Source organism: Meleagris gallopavo, chromosome 5, assembly GCF_905368555.1.
Source record: "Meleagris gallopavo chromosome 5, MGAL_WU_HG_1.1, whole genome shotgun sequence".
Classification (NCBI taxonomy): Eukaryota; Metazoa; Chordata; class Aves; order Galliformes; family Phasianidae; genus Meleagris; species Meleagris gallopavo.
Window position 1 is genome coordinate 2,159,320 of NC_139408.1, and position 21,719 is coordinate 2,181,038.

The following is a 21,719-nucleotide window of genomic DNA, read 5'->3' on the forward strand; positions in this document are numbered from 1 at the left end:
ATATCCGTATGGTCATCTCAGGTCAGCTGTCTTGGTTGTGTCCCCCTCCTGTCCCTTACTCAGTCCCAGTCTACTCAACATGGTGTAGAATGAGAGAAAGCCTTGATACTGCACAGCAGTATCTAAAACACTTCAGTGTTTAGTCAGAATCTTAAGTCAGAAGCTTAAGATGGAAACCTGGAAAGCTAAAACCATCCCAGACAAACCCAGTAAAATGCTTAAGACAGTGCAAAAACAGCGATTCTCAAGTCCTGCTAGTATTTTCCTGCATTTTTAGTGCAATGCACTAAAAACGAAATACAAATTACAAAAAGCTCTGAATCTGTGTATACAACTACAGTGCAGAACAGCTAGGTTTTATCTATTGACTAAGATATTTCATTTGGTAAATCTCGTGTACAGTAGTATGAACAAGTGCTCACATCAAAGGCATTGAGTACCCTTCCTTGAGGAGCAGAAAGATAACAATTATTCATGCCATTAAGATAAAGCCACACTTGTGGATCATGACAGTGAAGGATGATCACTGTGAAGTTTCAGCTCTAATGTAACCCAGTCTTTCAGTAAGGTTCACTCTAGAACCTAATTATATCTTCACTGGTTATTTGAAAGTATTTCATTTGCAGGTAAAATTTTACTCTAAACTGACCAAAAGGTTTTATTTGCCTCAGTAGAGCCAGAATTTTAATACAAGATTTGGTAAAATCCTCCTGGCCCAACTCCAACATTTCTCTTTTTTACCTTAATTTGCATCTTTTATTTGTTAGCACTCATAGCACAGTAAGTGTTGTGTTGTATTCCTCCCTCAAAAGTAGGCTGTCCAACCAGCAGAGCTCCAGACAGCAAAGATACTCCATTTATTTTGTAAACATAAAACTGCATTTACAAAGAAAAGATCCAAGATGTCACGTCTTGGAAACAAACCAGGAAACATGTAAATACAGTATCATAGGACAGCTGCAACAGAACACTGATAATGTATCAGTATAAACCAACATTATATCTATGGATTTTAAGCCTTTTTCTCTAATTTCCTCCAGTTTCCTTTACACAATACTTGCTTTGTATATTTAGAGCAAAGGTAATGGAGAAAAAAAACAAACAAGTAAACAAAAAGATGATTTTAGCTAATACCTAGTCTGGAATGTACAAAATTTTTAAAGCTGTTTACAGGCAGAAGAAATATTTCTTTCTTAAAAATCTTTTGAATTATTTATGTGTACTGTAATGACAAGTTGGAGAAAAGTAAAGATGTAAGAGAATGCTGTCCACCTAAAACTGAACTTAGGGAAGGAGGAATCAAGGATGTTGCTGTGTCCAACAATAAGCACTGGATATATGTTCTCCTGGAGCGAAATTTACTCCATGCATAGTTCTGTGGGTTTTTTTTTTTTTATTAAACCAATCTCTAAGAAAAAAACAAAACAAAAAACAAAACAACAACAACAAAAAAAACTGCCTAAATCAAGAACTTTAACTATATCTGAATTACATATTCTTAGTAATTCTAAATAGAATTTGTTTTAAAAGATTAAGGTGATTTATTTTATTTCTGTATTTGTAAATAGAAGCTTGTTTCCAAACTTCAAAATAAAATTTAACCAGGCTGTTTTAGATGGCTGTTTCTCTTGGGGGTTTTCTTAAAGATCACTTATGGTCTATATATCTACATATGCAGTATGGCATGTTTTGGAAAAAAAGTCAAGACAGTTCTTTTACGTGTTTATCAGACACCCCTTTTCTCTTCCTTAAAAATAATTACAATACCTTGTCTACTGGAAAAAGCACTAATTGGACATATCTGCCATCACTGTACCATGTCACAAAGGGAAAAATCCTCACTAATTTTTCCTGAAACGCCAGTCTGAGATAGATGGCATTAGATGATTCACAGAAGATAACCATCTCTGTAAGTCAATTATTTTTATTTTGTTCAGACTTCGCTGGTTTATTTTGAATTAGTCATGGGGTAGTTAGCTAATGAATGTCACTCACTTCATTAAAAACCAACATTCTCGTCTGTTGTAAATAGTAAGCAAGGTAGATATGGAGAGCAAGAAAGCGCTGACCACAGTGCCCTCTGCTTAGAATGACAAAGCACCATAAAATCAAGCTTTAAAATGGAATACAGACTTTGCAAGGAATTATACCAAGCTATGCTTTCTTGAAAATAAGGAAAAACTTGCATTCATATCATAAACTGTTATACACCCTTGACCCTCATATGCCAGATGACTCTATTAAATATCAAGTCAGCCAGTAGAAGTGGTCATCACCGCTTTCAGACAGAGGACTGAGATAGAAATACTCAGGACAATTGTTAGTCTGGGAATCACACCCAGGCTCAGACATCAAACTATGAGAAGCCACATGCATATCCAGAAACAGCATCAACGAGATCTGGAGTTGAGGGAAAAAGAGCTTAAGCTTACTAGATAAACACCTTCTAGAGAAGCCAGCAGCACTGTATAGGCATTTCAAGAACCCAACAGTTCCATTTAGACACCTACTTTAAGGTATTAAAATTCCTCTTCCAGCCATCTATAAACTCCCTCCCTAACAAGACGGTTGAAGCTTTGAGAAATTTAAGACCCAATAACAAAACCAGAAGTTGTATGTAAGACAGAGAAGCAACTCGTGTGTACGTGTACATGAAAAGAGAATAAAACCCCTACGGTTTATTGTACATGGAAGAAAATTCTACAACATGTCACTTCAACAGCTAAGCTGGTTTATGAATTTCCAGTTCTCTTATCTCTTACTAATGTAAATTACTTCTCAAAGCAAAGGATACTTCAGGGAAAAAAATTCTCAGTTACATTTGCGTAAGTGAGGAGTCAAAGCACTATTTTCCTTTGCCAAAGATGGGTTACTACCTAACACTGGGCAGAACAACAGAATTATCCTCTATTTTTAAGCGCAATCATAGTTGGAAATTGTTTCTCTTTACGCACTAAATAAACTTTGTGGAAACTTTAAGTTTTCTCTTGGCACTGAAAACTACCTCTGACTAGTGTTGCTTTTTGGCAAAATAATTTGATACACAGGAAGTATTCATAATGGATTTTTAACATGCAGAACAGTATAAAAAAGTATTATTATTAAATAGGAATAAAATTGCTCTTACCTCTTTGCTCAGGGTCTCCACAATTTGTCAAGTGTTTGTCTTTGAAATCTAAAAGAGAGAGAACAATTTAATAAAACAATTACCAAGGATGTTCAGCATTTAATAAGTAAAATACACCATAATTTTAAAAGAGAAGGAAAAGAAAAGCCAACAAAAAAACAAACAAACAAACAATTTGCTAATTTCTACAAATGAGCTGGAAAAGAAAAATTCAAGGAATTTGCTTTAGAGAATACAGTTTTCTGGAAGGACCGGCATTAAAATAATAAACCATGTACAACATTAATAGTCCCAAGAAAGTATTCCTAACACTAATGTTTAATTATTTGTGCTTAACATCTCAGGTCTTACGAGTAGCCAGCTTACAAACAACAGATCTTATTCAAAGTCATATTAAATCAGAAATAAACAAAAATCTTATATAAATGAACATGAACCTCACATGAAAGTGATGTTAACAGCAGTTTCATGCTATCATGAGAAAGAGCCCATCTCTCATCACATAACCACCAACATAAATCACCAAATTTAGTAAAATAGAGATAGCACAAGTATGGCGCACAGCTTTTACCCTAAATGAGACTAAATTTCTACCTTCTCATACATTACAACCAAATAGATCAGTTAACTGCTTCTTGAGGTTCTCTTCTACAATTACTTTCTTTTCATCTTCTAAATTAGGCTAAAGCATTCTGAAGAAGAACTTATAGAGTGAAGAACATCCTATTTTATATTAGGTACTGTGGAAATAGGAACAAGCGTCAACATTCTTACTTCCATTGGCTTTTTTTTGCAGGCACTACTCTGTCTTTGCACTAAGTGCTTGCATGATGCAATGTACTGGTACCACATGCCATGACTACTTGTCTACAAGATTAGTGTCCATTTTCTGGATTCTTTCCAAATATATTAGTTTCAACTTCTATGAACCTTAATTAGAGGTTAATTTAATTTTGTGCCTTTATAGTAATGTCGCTTCCTTTGTAGTTGAGATATCACAAAACTCAGAAAATACTTAAATTTAATTACAACTTGTGCAGCAACAGAAGTTTGATCCTGCTACACTTAGTGAGTATAAACTAAGATTAGTTTCTCACCTTGTAGCAAAAAAAAATAAAAGGAAGGACGTGAGAGGAAGAGAAAGGAGAGAAAAAAGATTGGAAAGTGGAGGGAAAAAAGAAAATGGGAAAATGAAACAGAAAAGCCAAGTGTTTTCTATTTCAGCTTTCTGATATAAGTAGGGAAATTACCTCAGGCACTATAATATATGTTGAGTTCAGAGACAAAGCAGCAGTTCTCATGATTCCCCATCCAGTTCAGGATTAAACCAAAACCAAAAACGAATAAAAATATAAAAACCATCACGAAGGAAAAATTTACATGAGCAGTCTATCTACAGCCAACCTACAGCATAATACACTGTTAAGAATTTAAGTATATCTCACTAACCAGTAAGAGAACAATAATCATCATCTGTTATCAAACTCTCTAACTTAAATGCTAACAAGAGCACTCACCAGAGCAGAGAGCCTCCACTATCTAACACTGCTTCCGACTGGCCATGAAATCACAGTATCTTGCTAGGGCCAGATCAGAGAACTTCTTTTGTCAATAGGCAAAAGGAAGTAGATTCCTACCTAGTTTAATTTATTCCAAAGTAACACTCCAAGAAAAACATCCATAATGAGTAGCTTCATTTGGGAAATTTAATTAGACAAACAAGAAATTAAATGAAGACATAAACAAAACAGATGGCTAAATTAACAGGGTGCATAAGATCAGATAGGAAAAAAAAAAAGAAAAAATACCTATTTTTGTTTGCTTTTTAATGAAAGGCAGCAAGAATGAAGAACATTATATTCCAGTGAAATAAAAAAAATATATTCTACATATATTGTCCTTTGAAATTATACTTTGAAGCAAAAGAAAAGTAAAATATGACATGGAAAGAACATGGTGGATTTGTAGCATGTTTGTCATCTTTTTATCACCTCTTTTTTTCTGTTTCCTTTTAGAGATATCTTCAAAAACAACAAAAGCCACTGTTTTTTGTGAACTGGCTGTTGTGTGGACTGAAATCATGTTCCTTGCTACTTTAACTCCCCACATCCACTAACCACAAACTAAATCAAACATGACAGCCACCTCCATTTCTCATGTCTTCAGGATATTTCCTGCCCCCAGATGGCATTCAGCATTGTATAAAGGTAAGAAAGAAAGCACGTTTTTAATAGGACTTCAGTGTTTTTAGCCCTCCAGGAAAAATAAGGATTAGGTTCGTAAAAAATAGAATATCTCCCTAGAGTTGCCTTTATATTTCTTTAACTTGATAGATTTACTGACTGGATACTGAAAACAAAGTTAATTTATCTTCTAGGTTTAAGCTGACAACCTAAAAAGGCAAAGGGTGGAGTGGGGAATCAAAGGAATTACAGAACACTCTGAAGAGTATGACTCACATTATAAACTGAATGGAGGCTGAGCAAAGAACGTTAAAATGAGCAAAAGCCAGGTCCTGTAAACTATTCACACTCTCAGCTCTTATTAGCTTCAGCAAGACCGGGGAGGGGCTCAGGGTCTGGAAGAATGCATCAGCTGTGTCTAAGATCTGATAACAAAATAGGACTAAAACAAAAGTAAAATAGTAACAGAATGGTATATTCTTCATGATAGCTGTCACGTTTAAAGAATGACAACTACAACAAAAACATAGATTATAATAATTTAAAAGTGTATACTGAAAATGACTATTACCTATGTGCCTCCATGTGTCCTTTAAAAAAAAAAAAAAAAAAAGGAAGAAGAAAAGAAAAAGCTGTTGGTAATTCAAAGATTTCTGAGAAGCTCTCAGAAGCCTTCAGGTTCTTCTTCAAAGCACAAGGATTTTTCCTGTTCTAGTTCACTTAATGTAATTCCCCAGTTGAACCGTACCTATCTGTTATCTCTGAAAGAACAGCTATGTTAAATCTTCAATACTACAGTTCCCTATGTCAAATAGGCCACCAAGCCACATGAGAAGTCTCTCATTCAGTACTGCTGTTTTTATATTTTTGAGACTTACAGAGCCTACCATGTTTTGCACTCCTGAGGAAATACAGTTATTGAAAAAACCTCTCATATTTGATCCCTGAAACTAATATCTGAGTATCGCAGCTCTAAAGATATAATATCTTCTATCTTATAATAGATGTACTAGAGCAGCCATTATTAGCAGATTCAGTTACTAACAAGTTTTCTAAATTGTGTGTTCATTCCCTAGAGATACGTGAGAATAACTGCATTGCCATTTCTCATAGAATTTTGTTTATTAAAAGAAAGTGTAACTGGCAGGAAAACCAAGTCACAGATTTCAGGTTTTGGTGGGTTTTTTTGTTGTTTTTTGTTTTTTGTTTTTTGTTTGAGAAAGATTGTTTTGTTAAACGTCCTAATTTTTCATGGTCCGTCACATTGTTGATTCATTTGTAAATAAATAAGCAAAAACTTAAGAGCATATTCAGCTTAAAGTTGTACATTTTATTGCAACCAGAAATGATAGTAAATAGAATTTAAGAAGTAATTGTGGAGAAAAATGGACAGCTTTGATGCTGTCGTAAAGGGAATTGGAATACTTCCTGTGTTCCTGAATGGATGAAGTATCTATAGGAAATCTACCCTCACTGCACTGCTTGAACACCTCAAAAATATAGGTCAGGAGGACTGACGTCAGTGTTCTGGACAAGAAACATTGTGTGTTATGTACAAACAAGGTGACCCTATTGCTGCAATAGAGTATCTCACAGATCACCTGCTTTCTTAGGACATATCTGCTATGAAGGGTTTTTTACTTGGTTTGCTTTACATATTTTCTCTTAAATAAAAACTGAGAACAAAACACCTTAGCTAACGCAGAACCATAGAAGCTTAGAGTTCAAAGGGGCCTTCTAAGGTCACCTAGTCCCTCTCCCCTGAGGTGAACAGGGACTCCTACAGCTTGATCAGGTGCCCAGAGCCCCATCCAGCCTGACCTTGAATGCCCTCAAGGATGGGGCACCCACCACATCACTAGGCAATCTGTGCCAGTGCCTCACCATCCTCACTGCAAAAGACTATTTCCTTATATCCAACCTAAATCTGCCCTCTTTAAGCTTGAAACCATTTCCCCTTGTCCTGTCAAAAGATCCTGCTCAATGAAAGAAAAAAAGAAGTTGTAGCTCCCACTTAGATAATCAAGAAATGTCTTGTCAAAGTAGTTTATATCATAGAACCAATTAGGTTGGAAAAGACCATCAAGACCAAATTCATCCATCAACTGCTAAATAAAATACTTAAAGCCCAAATTCCTGTCTTTCCGCACACAAACATGCATCTGAAGTGCATGCCTGTTTTCTGCCCTCATTATAACTCTGTCATTAACGATGACAGTCATAAACTAAACCATCAATGCAGTGCTATTAGGTGACAGAACTTCCTCGCTGAACACAGCCTTTGTCCTCCAGAGGCTCAACAGCAGTGTACTATCTGAGCAAGGACACCTGTTCTTCTGTCTGCATGTAATGTTGGAGGTAATGTAACCAACTGCAAAATTCTAAGAGCTGCATACTAGCCCACTAATACTGCAGATAAACACAAGGCTACTGTCCTTGAAATTAGACTAGTCAAAGAAATGCAAGATGACTCAATTTCATTTAGCATTTGTATTATCTCTGCTATATAGTTTGGGAAGTTAAACTATCCATGCTGTACTTCTAATTGGGCAGGGAAGATTGTGAATAAGAGATCTCTCCATGGCTGAGACTTTAGAAAGACACTAATGCCCATACAGAAAGAATGAAGTGAAAGAGAGAGATGCTGAGAGGCTGCATATCCCATATATGCTATGTCAATACACTTCTTTCAACCATTCACGTCATTCTGTTTCAGACGTTCAGTGTTGTTCCATGGAAATCAGTAGGGGCTATGACTTTTCTAGCAGCAGGAACAACTCCTGAGTAGGAGGAAATGTGGGCTAGAAATGAAAGCCTATGTGGCCAAGACTACATGAAAGTTGATGAGCAGCTTTCAACAGCAGCTTGAGGACAAACTGGATTTATACCTACTAGTATTAAAAATACATGAAAATACGAAGAATCTGTTTTGTTTGAACGATCATTACTTTTTAAATGATTTTAAACTTTAACAACTTTTCTGTTCCGCATCTTTATATTATTGAGAAAGGGATGACCCTACTGTAGACAGTGGTTCGCTGTTGATCTAACTTTGATAATAGCAAAATCAACGAGCTTCGAGGAGAGAAAAGTTTGAGCTTCAAGAAAGCCATACTAGTAAATAGATCCCTGCACTGAAATATACAAGGTTGGTCCATGTTCTTTTGTAATCAAAGGGAGTCAGGAGCCCAATCTCCTTTTGCCGCAAGTTTGCAATTTGACTTTTGAGATGTGATGAGAAGTGCTTGAACAGGGATAGGGGGGAGTGAATTAAAAAAAAAAAAAATGACATGGACATGGGATGGTTTGCGAGTTACTCATGTTTAGAACCCTACGTGGGATTTATTTTGTTTCCATAAGAAATGTGATTATTGCAAAACTGTTTTAAATTACTACGTGCATTGCTGGAATACTGTGTGTATGCATGCACATGTGCACAGGCTGGGCCAAGGACAGAATCACGTATTTCTCCTCCAAAGAAGAATACAGATAGTGAGAAAGATGTAGCACTGTATGTTCTTGTCACAGATCACACACAAACTGCCTAAAACACAGCTTATGATCCTCCCACAATGGGATATTTTTACTACCCTTAATGAAGCTAGGCAGGTGTTTACACTTATGATGTATGTCTGTCTAAAGTTGGAATTAAGCACAGGCACAAAATAGCAATGCTTGACGCACTAGACCACAACATGCTGTATGTACTGTAATTAAAATAAACTCCTGTTTTATTTTTATTTATTTTTTAAACGAGGAAATAAGAAAAGCCATGAAGATGCGTTCTGCTTTGCGTAGAGCTGCAACCTATTCTGGGAAGTGTAAAAAAAATAATTTGCAGAATGAAATAAAATTATCCAAAACACCTTTTTAGCCTTGGCTCACTCTTTTAGCCTTGGCCAGGTGATTTTGGGGGAGGAAGAAGGAAAGGAGCTTTCCATCTGTTGGGGTGTTAGGTTTCTAAACATGTTCCTGAGCTAATTTTGACTCTTTAAAATGTGAGATAAGATAATATACTGTAAATCAATGTATCATGTCACTCAACAGTGTTTTTCTCAATATCAGCCCACTCACTTCCGTCTCCTGCTTGCAGGCTTTGGAGGCTTCTGGCTCTAGAACTACGTTTCCCTTAAGAAATGAAGCCTTCAAGAGGTATCAACAAATCAGCAATGTCTCTAATAAAATAGATCTGAACTATGTGAATAAAAAAAGAGCGATTGTTTTGCAGTGATGTACCATTTTGCCTAAATAATTGCAAATGCTCAGAAATATCAAGTGGAAGGAAAAAAAACATCAAATATGCTCTCATACTAAAATAGATGTTTCACCATATTCTTCCTGCATCCAATTTCAATATTTCCAAACTAGGTGTAGTTGCCTCTGAAATATGTTAACATTTGCTAGATACTACAGAACAGAAATATTTGGAATATTATATCATCACCTACCCAGAGTGTATGAACATTTACTAAATCTAGGCCTGTTTAATCCACTTTCACAAAGAGTAGTTAGCAATGCTTTCCTGGAGAAGCTGAAGACTATACATATAACAACTGCCTCTGTGTAATGCGTCTAGAAACTATCAGACTTGCATTGCCTGGAAATTATATTTGAACCATCAAGCTTAGTAGACAAATACAGACTCCATAAATCAGCCTTCACATTTTTGGTCTCTATAACATCCTTTGGCAATAGTTTCTACATGTATGAATTGTGCAAAATTTCCTCCGCTAGCTATAAAATTATTAACAAACTAATCATTTTATTTCTTTATTTGCATTTCACTTCATCTTCTCCTCTTGCTCTGATGTCTTCTCCAAACTGTGGAACTGTATTCTAATCCCTGTTATAAACCACATGACAGATAGGCCATACGTTTGATCACTCAAGGCTTTTCCTTCCAAGTTCTGCTTAGATCCTTGAAACAAAACAAGCAAGGTTGCATGAAGTAGTCAAAATTTATAAAATAAACGACTTTACAAACATATTTATGCAGCAGCACAAGTGAGTTTCCTGATTTGCTTCACGTTCCTCTCCTAGTAATCACAGAATCCTTAGAGTTGGAAGGGACCTTTAAAGATCATCTAGCCCAACTCCCCTGCAATGAAAAGGGGTATGAATAAATGCCTAACATTGTATTTGCTTTTTGATCAGTGATGAATATTGGGCAGATTTCTCACATAAATACTCATAAGTATCTCCAACAGGAATCACTCAAGCATTTGGAAGGCAGATTATGCTTAGGGATCTAAACTATGTGCATAGTTTTCATATACTTCTGTGTAGATGAGATACAACCACAGCATCACACCAAAGAACATCTAGCTTGTTTGCTGAAATATCAACCTCAGATTTAAAAATGTGGGAAAAAAAAAAACCAAACAACTCATGTGTTAGTCTCTCATTTCTCCCTTCTTTAACTTTGTTAAAATAATAATAATAATAAAACCATCATCATTAAAAAAATAATAATGAAAAGAACTTGTCAAGAATCCCTAATTCCAATTTCATTATGAGTGGCCTGAAACACTGACGCAGCAACATCTTGGGGACATATCTAACTTTCAGGATGAGTCACATCACTGTGACTCACAATCAATAGTAATTTTAATGTGCAAAGATTTAAGATGGTTTTCAAGATCCTTATTTGGTTAGCTTCCAGTTTCAATATATACTGCCTATGGTTTTACCAGTAAAAAGAGCAGAGGCTTGGCTGCCTTGAAAAAAAAAAAATCATCATGAAAGCAAACTTTATCCAGTGAAATTTGTGGATTCTAAAGATAACGGAGATTTATTTTAACAAAACATGCCCTAAAGTCTACAGGTTACATCCTGATGCCAAGAAAACCATGCATGTCCTGTCTTATTTTAATCAAAATGAAACAATATCCTAAAACCACCAGAACTACGTATAGAAGTTGGTCTGATGTTGTTTTTATTTTTCTTCACTAAAAGTATCTCTCTGAAACATCGTTTTTCCTCCTCTTTAATACAGTGCATACCCACAAACGGACTGGGCATGGCTGAAGTTTTAGCAGTGTTTTTGTTTTAAACACTTTTTCGGATTTTTCCCACAGAATTGACAAGGGAAGGTGACTATTTCAGGTGGCAAGGATGGACCAGATCTACTTGCAAAAAACCATTAAGCCAGCCTGCATTATGGTTCTCAGCCTTCTACAATTCAGAGAGGCAGAAAACCAGCAGATTATCAGATACAACAACCAGATGGAACAACCTGTTACAACACTGTGTTGTGTGGTTGCATTTTTATGCTGACCCTTAAAACTTCACTGAGAAGTTCCCTGCCTAAAAGTTCATTCACAATTCCTGTCTACAGTATTTCCCCAATGCCAACACTAGTCTGGCTGTAGACAGGATGCATGATAATACTCCCTAGAATAGCGATTTCCTCATGCTTAAGAATAAGACTGTGAAAGAAACCCTGTGAATTAGATTTATCAACCTATGATTTCTTTAGCAGACAAGAACTTCAAAATTATACTGGATACGTATGTCCCCCTCTACCTCCAACACCTATAATCTCCTGTAAATGTCACGTTGACCACTAGACTTAGATTTATTTTGAGAAGGGCTTTAGTTCTCAACCACTCCCAGCCCAATAAAGTTTTGTGACTAAGAGTGATTCTAATTATTCACGTTCATAAATTTTCCCCTAATCACTGCACTGTGTTTCTCTCATTAACATTTAAAGATGCTTTCCCCCCAAGTATTCAGAGCAAAGGAAAAACAACAACAACAACAACAAAAACCTTTAACACTGCTATTTAAATAGGAACTTTGTATTAAGAAACTACTATTATGCTGATCCTTTCACATACAGAGCAAGACTCTCAAAGCAACATCAAATGGGGAAAATTAATTTTTGAAAAGCTAATGGGGACAAAATATATGACCATTCATAACCAGAAAATTACAGTGCTCCCTACCCAATTTTAAGATTTGAACATTAAGTTACAAAAGTAAGTTTTCACTTAGTGCCATACTGCCAGAACTCCATATGTGACTCCTCAAAACCTGAAATTATTTTCTTCATAAATTTGAATGTAGTACTAGAAAGTAGATGTTCTATCTATAGAATAGAACTAGTGATGTGGTACAACTTGTATGAATGTGCTCCTTAGTTTACTTTCTCAGATAGAAGAGGTGCTGAACAAATGCTCTACTACTTTTAGTAGTACTTTCAGTTTTAGTACTTTTAGTAGTTTTTACTTTTTACCTGCTTTTTCAGATGTGCTTCTTCCCACTCTTTTTAAAAACAGAAATAGCAACAATGAAGTGTACCAACTCACAAACTGTAAACGTCTCCATTCTATTAAAGTGTGACCTTGCTTCTCTACAAGTAGTTCAAGAGGATATGTAGGACCTTAAATTTCTGGGAATTCCAGAAATTCCTGCATTATTAGGGTTATGGACAAGACAGAATCCATGCACTTGCAGGTTATACATAATGAGAATATTATTTTATCCTACCAGTAGAGTTCCTACTAGTAAATTACAACCCACTATTGTCTTCAGACAGAATATTCAATTATGTAAGAAAAGGAAAAATCGTAAATCCTACTTGTGATCATTTCAACTGCAGTTTTATTTCCTTCATCTATATCCAATTTGATGAAAGAAATAAAGCAAAAAGAAAATAAGAGGTGAAATATCAAACTTATGTTGTGAAATTGAAATTAAGTATAGAAGAACATCAGGAATACAAACAGTTCACTTTTGTGCTTTTCGCGTGGAAAAAAAAACTTGCAGCCTGTTGTGAGCTATAAAAATATATTTAAAATCATCACTGGTGTTTCAGTAGTCCAATATTTCAACAACATTTCTCTTCAGGCCTAAAGTCTTAGGTACTGACATAAAGAAGGGCATGAAGAATCTTAAGCTGTATTTATCTAATAACAGCTTCTTGAATAAATCCTTCACACAGCCAAAAAGCTTCAGCTAGGAAAGACCAAAAAACAATACTGAAAGTTAGGTCAAATCTCTCTAAATCTTTCAAAGAAAAAAAAATAAATAAAAGAACGTAATACATTTTAAAAAGTAACAGAACTAAAAGTCCATGACAACAACATAGTTTGGCAGATCTCTCCTTAGTTTTAAAAATATTATTTTCAAGCAGTAATGCCATCTAATTTGTTCTCTAACTAAAAATTTAATGGATGAAAAGTGTGCTCCTTTTTACAGCAACGAGTTTGGAAGTGCCAATCATTTCAGCTTACTCATCACTATTTAAAGAAATTTCCAGCAGGGAGGAGAGCATTGAAAGATCAGTACAAAAGCTCTTTCAGTTGCCTACAGCAATGTCTTCTAGATTCCTTGCTCCTGCAGATTTGATGTCTCCTTACAAAGAATTCTTAATCACTGAAAACCCACTATAAAACTGAACGCTGATGGCAATAATTTAATAAATCCATGCAGCTGGATCTGTCATTCACAACAATACCAAATACTTGGCACAACGCTCATAAAACACTAAAGAAAGCCTCATAACCTTAAAAATACAAGCTCTAATCCATACATACTAAAATGTAGTGATCACATGCTGTTGCTTTGCAAGGATGCAAGTCACCATTTGTACCTTAATATGCTCCTTCAGCTGACAGTTCCAGTTAAATTCCCATCAGGAATAAAGGCTGATCTTCCCCTCAACTAAATCATCAAGCCTAAAATGTTGGGTTTTTTTTGTTTGTTTTTTTCCTTCCCAGTGGTTTAGGCTATTTCAGCTAATCACAACACAAACTCACTTGGGTCACCATGACTCTTGGTAATAAAACGTGCAGAAAATTAACTCATTTGTGGTTCTTACAGCTAAGTAATTTCAGGAGGGCAAACCACTACTCGTGATGAACATCATCAGCCTCACATTTTCCTTTTAAAGAGCAAACACTCCTCATATGTCTGCATGCTTTGTTTTTTTTTTTTTTTTTAAAACATCCTTTGATACAGTATGTACTGTAAAATCATTTTAGTAAGAGAGAAACAGCGTAAAGAACATAAAGTATTGCCAACAATTGGCCCATCAGAGAAAGCAATGAACTTACTATATTACCACTTACCTGCCTGCCTTTTTTTATGACTAAAAAAGTCATTTTTACAAATCAAACTGAAGCAAACTTGAGAAAAGCTTTCCAAATAAACAAATTACCTATCTATAATTATTAGCAGTTAATCCTATAGACAGAAACAAGATGTAATCTCCCTCTTGTAATTTAGACTGTTGAGTCCCTAAGAACACATTCTCCATTTTTCAGAAGCCAGTATATAAAGACGACTTGAACAAAATCAAAGCTGCAAAACGTTTTTCTTTAGAAATACCACCAAAATCCAAAAAGCTTTAGACTTCATTAAAGTTTCACACCAACTCTGACAAAAACTTAGGTGGGAATCAGTGCTGCACTCCCAGTGACAGTCATTTCTGAGGAACTGAGATGGTCAGATGTTGCGAACAAAACAACTTCATACCCTTTTCATTACTCTTGCAGAACACCTATGCATTTTTATCTCCTCTTTGAGCAGCCACAGCCTAACCTTCCCCTACATGCTTGCCAATCGGATTCAAATAAGCAATTTCACTTTAATTAAAAAAAAAAAAAACAGCTTTTTATTCTTTTCAGCAATGTAGCTATATAAAGCTATTATTGAGCTGCTCCTAAATCTAATTTTTAATTCAGTCCATATCAAGGCGTAGTCAAAAGTGCAAAATGTGAACAAGGAAATTTCTTGCATTCTGTGGTCTGTATGCAAGTAGGTGTTTACTCAGCATATGACAGAAACAATGCTGATTCTAATTGCAGCCCGTTGATTTCAAAATTCATCTAATACATGCTTAGGCAAACAGGAAGCACCACAATTAATACTGTATCATAGCTGTATGTTTTTGAGGGGTTTTGTTCACTTACTCTATGTTTAATTACACACTTCTGGTCTTCTGGGGCATCATCAACGTGGAACATCTTATTTATGATGGCCATTTGCTTGGTGATAGACCTGCTGGTTACTGCATGTTTGAATGCATTGATCATGCTTTCTTCTTCACAGTTTTCTTATTATGTGTTCTGCAGTTTCATTAATTTTCTACGTGTCAGTCATCTTAGAGCAATTTGCTTATTTCTTTTTGAAAGAGGAAAGAAACAAAGTTCAAAAAAGATGTTTCCTTAAAACTTAGATTGGTTCAGCTTTGAACCAATTCCATCAGCACCACACTGATGGAATTGGCTCTTTTACCTCACTGAGAGGTGAGGCAAAACTAACAATTTTTCTTTCAAAAACAGGTCAAAACATCTTAAAAAAAAAAACAAAACACAAAATTGAAAAAAAAAAAAAAACACGTCAGATATTAGAACCCTTAAGAACATATGGAACATATGGAAAAAAACTGATGAAAATACAAGAACATCCAGTAAGTTGTGAAGTTTCCAAATAGCTGAATAGTGAATAGATGAATAGTGAATTAACTGAAAAGCAATTCAACCAAATCTGCTGAAATTCTTTGACAGGGTGAGGACAAAACTCACTAGATGGCACTGTTACACATACAAAGGTAGTGTTGGAGAGTATATTTCCCCAGCACACAAATAGGTTAATAGATCTGGGGAGAAGAAAAAGCTGTCTTGTTTTTGCAGCTGACAATGCCAACGCATCTGGCTTTCCGGGACATCCTCTGACCTGGAAACACCTGAAGGAGTTTATAGTCAAGGCAGAGATGTTCTCTGGGAACTGACAGTGTTGTTTGAAGTAAAATAAAGCAACACTGAAATTACCTGAAGGTTTCTAAAAATTATGCAGACAGATCAGTAAGTAGGATATATAATATAAAATAGGCATCTAGATTATAACAAGCACGCAAGATGCCTGCTTCTGTATGTAGTATCACTTTTCAAAGTGTTCACGTGCTGTATGCATCTTAAACACAATTACAATAAATTTGTCCACATTAATATCCACAGATGAGCTTTGGGACACTAATTTAATGATTTGGGTAATTACCAGCATGTCAAGAAATCAGAAGTACAAGCTCAATAGCTATAATAATGAAGTCTTTGGGATAGCCCAAGAGTATATTCACCTCTAAGGCTTTCAGACTGGAAAGCTGTGTGGCCTGATGGATGTTCAGCAGGATGAGGCATTCATGGCAATCACAGAGACTCCTCTCCCATGGAAGGCTGAAGCAGACAGAGAAGGGAGCACACCATATTTACAGCTCCTTGAGAGCCTGCTTCAGAGTGTTACATGTAAATGGATGCAAGAAGGTTTTAAAGGTGCAGGTCCATATTAATTTGAGAAAAGATAAAAATATAACATTCCTGAAAAATATATGGAAGCTAGATAAAATTTCATGAGATGAGTTTGCCTACATTAAGGAACATCAAATCAGCATTTGCTAGGGAGGAGAGGGGTGGGGGGAAGTGTTTAGGCACCAAGAGCTATTATAAGAAAAAAGCAATGCAATTTAAAGTAGATCCATTATTTGTTACCAAGTACAAACCATTGCCAAGAATAACAGCTCTAGAAATAACGAATAAGCTGCTTAAGTTATTTATATATGACTAAATATATATATTAAAAAAAAAAAAGAAATAGAGGAAAAAAGGAAAAAGAGGAATAGGCTTTGATTCTATTCTGAGTGATTGATCCATTGGTATCAGTTCTGTTATTATAAAGAAAGAGCAATGCAAACAGAGGAGACATTTTTTACAAGACACCATAGACCCCATGACTGCATTAATTCCTGGAGAACAGATACAAGTCTTTGGAGAAGAAGCAGGTCTCTCATTTGAGTAAGCAATGCACTACATATTTATGCAAACAGAATTTAGGAGTAAGACAAAAAGTCCTCCAAAAAACACATGAATTTGACTTTCTGACTCTGCAGATCAAGTTCCATGGAGTAAAAATAAAAATAAAAAATTTGACACTTTGAACTCAATTAAATTCGATGTTTTGACAGAAGTGAACAACGCTACTATAAAAAAAAGAATAAATTTCAAGGTGTGCATAAGAAGAAAGCAATGCCATTTCGACAGTGCAGGCTGGACACCCCTACTCTAAAATAGAAGGGCTGCTCTGAAAGTACTGGCTCCTATTTTATTATGTTGGGCCATGACATCAGACGTGGATGGTGGTGGTATGGCAGTAGAGGTCAAAACTCCTGACTTGATTTCATTTATCACCTAATCATCCTCCACTCTAACCGTACACTTAGCTTTCCCCCCATAAAAAGATCCACAGCTTTTGCTTCCTATTCACAATATAGTAGAAAAGCCTATCCTTGCATTGCTTAACTCTGCTGCTTTCCTCATCACCCTCCATACAACGTACAAGCTGGCTCAGCTGATCTCTGCTGGGGGGAAAGAAAAATAATGGCCATGGGAAAACAACATAATGCAAGTCCTGATGTAACCCTAACAATAATTTTGCTGTGCAGGTTACAACAGTGACAGCTAACAACACAAATATTGCCTTATACACACACGCTTGTGAACCCTGACAAGTACATGGAATTGCTATTATGTAGTTCCTGAAAGAAAAAATAAGAGCATTTGGGCTCTAAACAAGCACAACAGTGGTTTCTCTTACCAACAGGTTAGGCCAGTGAATGTTATGATTGTTAGCGAACATGAAGATAAGGAAGCCAAATAAAAAAGGGATCCTTAATGTATGAGACAGGGATTTAATAGAGATTCGCAAAATGTAAATATATAAACAAATGTAGACACAAATTCTGTCTTACAACAGGTGCTTGCAAATAGGTTAGTTTAAAAGGGCAAAAGTCAGTAAGTTAGCACCTAGCAAAAATGAAGCAATAAATACATAAAGTTCAGATGAGTAGAACACGTCAAACTGTTTTTTAATTTTTTATATTCACTCTATTTGTCTCTCGTTAGTGGGGAAAAAAAAAGGATATAAGGAAGCAAATCCAAAAGGAGAGCTGCTAAATCTTAATTTTTATCTATTTACTTCCTTTTAAGAACAGCACAATGCTATGTCTAGAAAAATATCACATGGACTGCAAATAATGCTATACATAATAAAGAAATGCCTTGGTTTTATTTAACCTTTCTTTAAAGTTGTAGTAATTTCCCCAGTACAGATGTGGTTTTGATCAGTTAGAATACAACAATTGGTTCAAATATCTCAGCAGCAATTTTTTTTTATGTGACGTATTTGTAAAATGAGGAGATGATATTGCAATGCATGTGTGGAAGGAAACCTTTTTTTCTTCTCTAACTTTGTTAACATGAACAACTTCATTTCTCTCAGTACAAGTCTTTTAATCTTCTATCAGGATAAGAGAGGAAAATGGGACAAACAGGCATACCTTCTCTAAAATTGACAGAAGTGAGATAAAATTGAGGTCTATTGCCTTTAGCTGGGCACAATGATTTAAGCCACTGTCAGAGAAATCAGAACCACATTTACTGGATTTGTACTGTTTAAAAAAATGCCCAAAACACATTGCTTTAAATAGGTAGAAGTGAAGCAAGACCTCTATAAGAGGTTTTGCAATGAGGAGTCTGGAACAGCTCTGCTGCAGGTGCTACAAGTGCCTGAATAATATCCAGCAAGTCAATGTGCATCAGAACGTTTCTTTGTTTTGATTATGTAAATTTCTTCTGGCTGATTCGCAAGATAAACTTCTTTGAAAACAGCATAGTATGGCACAAAGCCAATAGAACTGGAAGCAAAATCTGCTTTGTGTGTTATTAAGTTATTCATATACAAAAGTATGGAATGTTAGGCTACCGAAGTCCACATTCCCACCTGTAACTAAGTAAAAGGATCGCATTAACTTTACACAGAAACAACTGTTTTTTTAATCCCTTTTCCCTTTGACTTTTTTTTTCCTCTTTTTAACAAGACAAGCATAAAAATCATAGAATCACAGAGTCGTTAAGGTTGGAAAAGACCTCCAAGATGACCTTGTCCAACTGTCCGCTTACCCATCAACACTGTCCTAAGGGACCAAGCCATGTCCCTTCATACAACATCTAAACAATTTTTGAACACCTCCAGGGACAATAACTCCACTTCCCTGGTTATCCCATTCCAGTGCCTCACCACTCTTTTGAAGAAGAAAGTTTTTCCAGTATCCAACCTGACGCTCCCCTGGTACAACTTGAAACCATTCCTTCTAGTCCAATCACTACTAGTTACATAGGAGAAGAGGCCAACCCTTACCACAACCTCCTTTTGGGTAGTTGTAGAGAGTTATAAAGGTCTCCCCAAGCCTTCTCCAAACTAAACAATCCCAGTTCCTTCAGGTGCACCCCATAACATTTGTGCTCCAGATTCCTCACCAGCTTTGTTTCTTTGTCTAGTTCTAACTAGGTACGAGTGAATGAAGTTCACCTCAAAAAAGGTTTTGCGCTGACCACGGGATGAATCTGGGACAGCTCTGCTGTAGATGCTGCAAGTGCCTGAGTAATATTCAGAAGTCAGTGAGCATTAGAACATTCTTTATTTTTGATTATGTAAATTTCTTGTGGCTGATTCTCGAGATAAACTTCTTTGAAAACAGCACAGTGTGGTACAAAGCCAACGGAAGCTTTACTACCCTGAGATGTTTACAAGTACATGGATTTACGACATGTATATGAACAATGTATGCTGAACTAGGTGAAAGACATTGAGTATGAACCTCATGAACCTTAAAGAGCTAAAAGTATTTGTGTCATTTGCAATCATACTTTGTATTTCAATTGCTGCACTAATTTGATAGACTAATGACCTACTGGCTGGCTGTAAATAACTTTTTAGTATGCTTAAAGCATGAAAATACTGCTTATGAAAGTATGTTCCAGAATCGTTAGCATTCTATCGTCCTTGTTTTCAGCCAGTATTATTTGACTAGACAAATCAATAGATCATGATTATTGACACATGCTACGATTCAGTCATTCATCATGACTGCAAGCTGACAAAAGGAATCTTATAGTATATTGCATATAAATCAAATTTACATTAGTTTGTACACAAGTATCTTTGCATCTCCTGACAATGCTTAATGAATTTATAATTAAAGAGCATGGGGGGGTGAGGGGAAAGGGAGATTAGGACCTGGGCTGCGTTATCAATAAAATAATCAAAATAATTACATAAAATTACTTGTATATCCATATGGTAAACATGAATCAGAATTTTTTATTCTCATATATTTCCAGGATTAATAAACTCTGATTTTGTAGTAGTCTGTTGATGGAAAACATGACTTACATAATCTTACAGTAGATACACAATATATCAGTAACCATCTAACAGATATCAGGACTAGGAACATTACCATATGTGGATTTATAAAGAATATTTATGGAACAATAAAATAAATATGTAATAAATATGTCACTGATCTACTTCTAGCTAAGCTTTTCTCTGAATAATTGAAGTCATAGCAACACTGCACTCCAAAATATCATTATGAGGGAAAATCCTCCCAAACTTGAAATAAACAGGAGAATTAAAAAAAAAAAAAAAGGGGGGGGGAGGGAAGGAGGAGAAGGGTGGGGAAGATCTAAAGAACTTAGCTACACGAGAAGAAATGAATGATGTAAAATATAATCCAATATCTGAGATGCATATATCTTTAATAGATAAGGAAACCTGAAAGCAAGGACAAAGAAGTGTCTTGATACTGTGATGTCCCAGGCAAAGACAGACAAGTTGATTTCAAAGAGAGTTTTAGAGGTGATAAGGGAGTGATTCCCAATGAACATCAGCAGAAAAGCTTTAAAAAAAAAAAAAAAAGTAAAGAAACAACAACTTGTCCTTCATCCCAAAAGTATTTGCGGCCCCAGAATTATACTTGCTTTAGCCCACCATATTGATACGAATTTTCAGTGCCACAAGTTGGAATGTCAGTGTACATTAGCACCTGATCTATAAAGGGAATGCTGAGATCTCACTGAAGTATTAGTCACTGCACCCTGGGAATGCAGGGTGTTAGTGTTCTTGGCTCAAATGTCTCAGCCACACACACCTCGATTCTTAATGAAACATACACACCATCAAATCCATTATACACAAACACTTTAGAACTAGCAACTTTCTCCAACTTATTTAGCAATTACTAATTTCAGTGATACATGAATTCCTTTTGAAGGATCAAGACCTCAGGCCGCTTTGGCAAATACATGATCCCTTGGAACATGTATTTTTGTCCGGTAGGTAAGTGGTTTCTCCATTTTCCTATTTCTTTTTCTTCACCTTTTCTTAAGTGACTTTTTAGATTTTTTGTTTGTTTGTTTCTAGCAGCTGGTAATGTATTCTATCCCAAGTTCTATACTGTCACTTTTGCTGACTGTTAAGATCTCATTCAGAAATCAGTCTTGTCTAGGATAACTTCTTTTTAGGATTCACAACAAGATAACAAAACAAAGTGATTTTTGAGACTTATC

General features: G+C 35.7%; 1 long non-coding RNA gene across 1 annotated transcript in view; it reads right to left on the reverse strand.

Annotated features, from left to right (window-relative positions):
• Positions 1-21,719, reverse strand: part of LOC146544206 (uncharacterized) — a 107,709-nt gene that overhangs the window by 57,021 nt on the left and 28,969 nt on the right. The window contains exon 2 of the long non-coding RNA XR_014883332.1: positions 3,128-3,175. This is a non-coding gene — a long non-coding RNA (uncharacterized LOC146544206). The remainder of the gene's footprint in view (positions 1-3,127; positions 3,176-21,719) is intronic.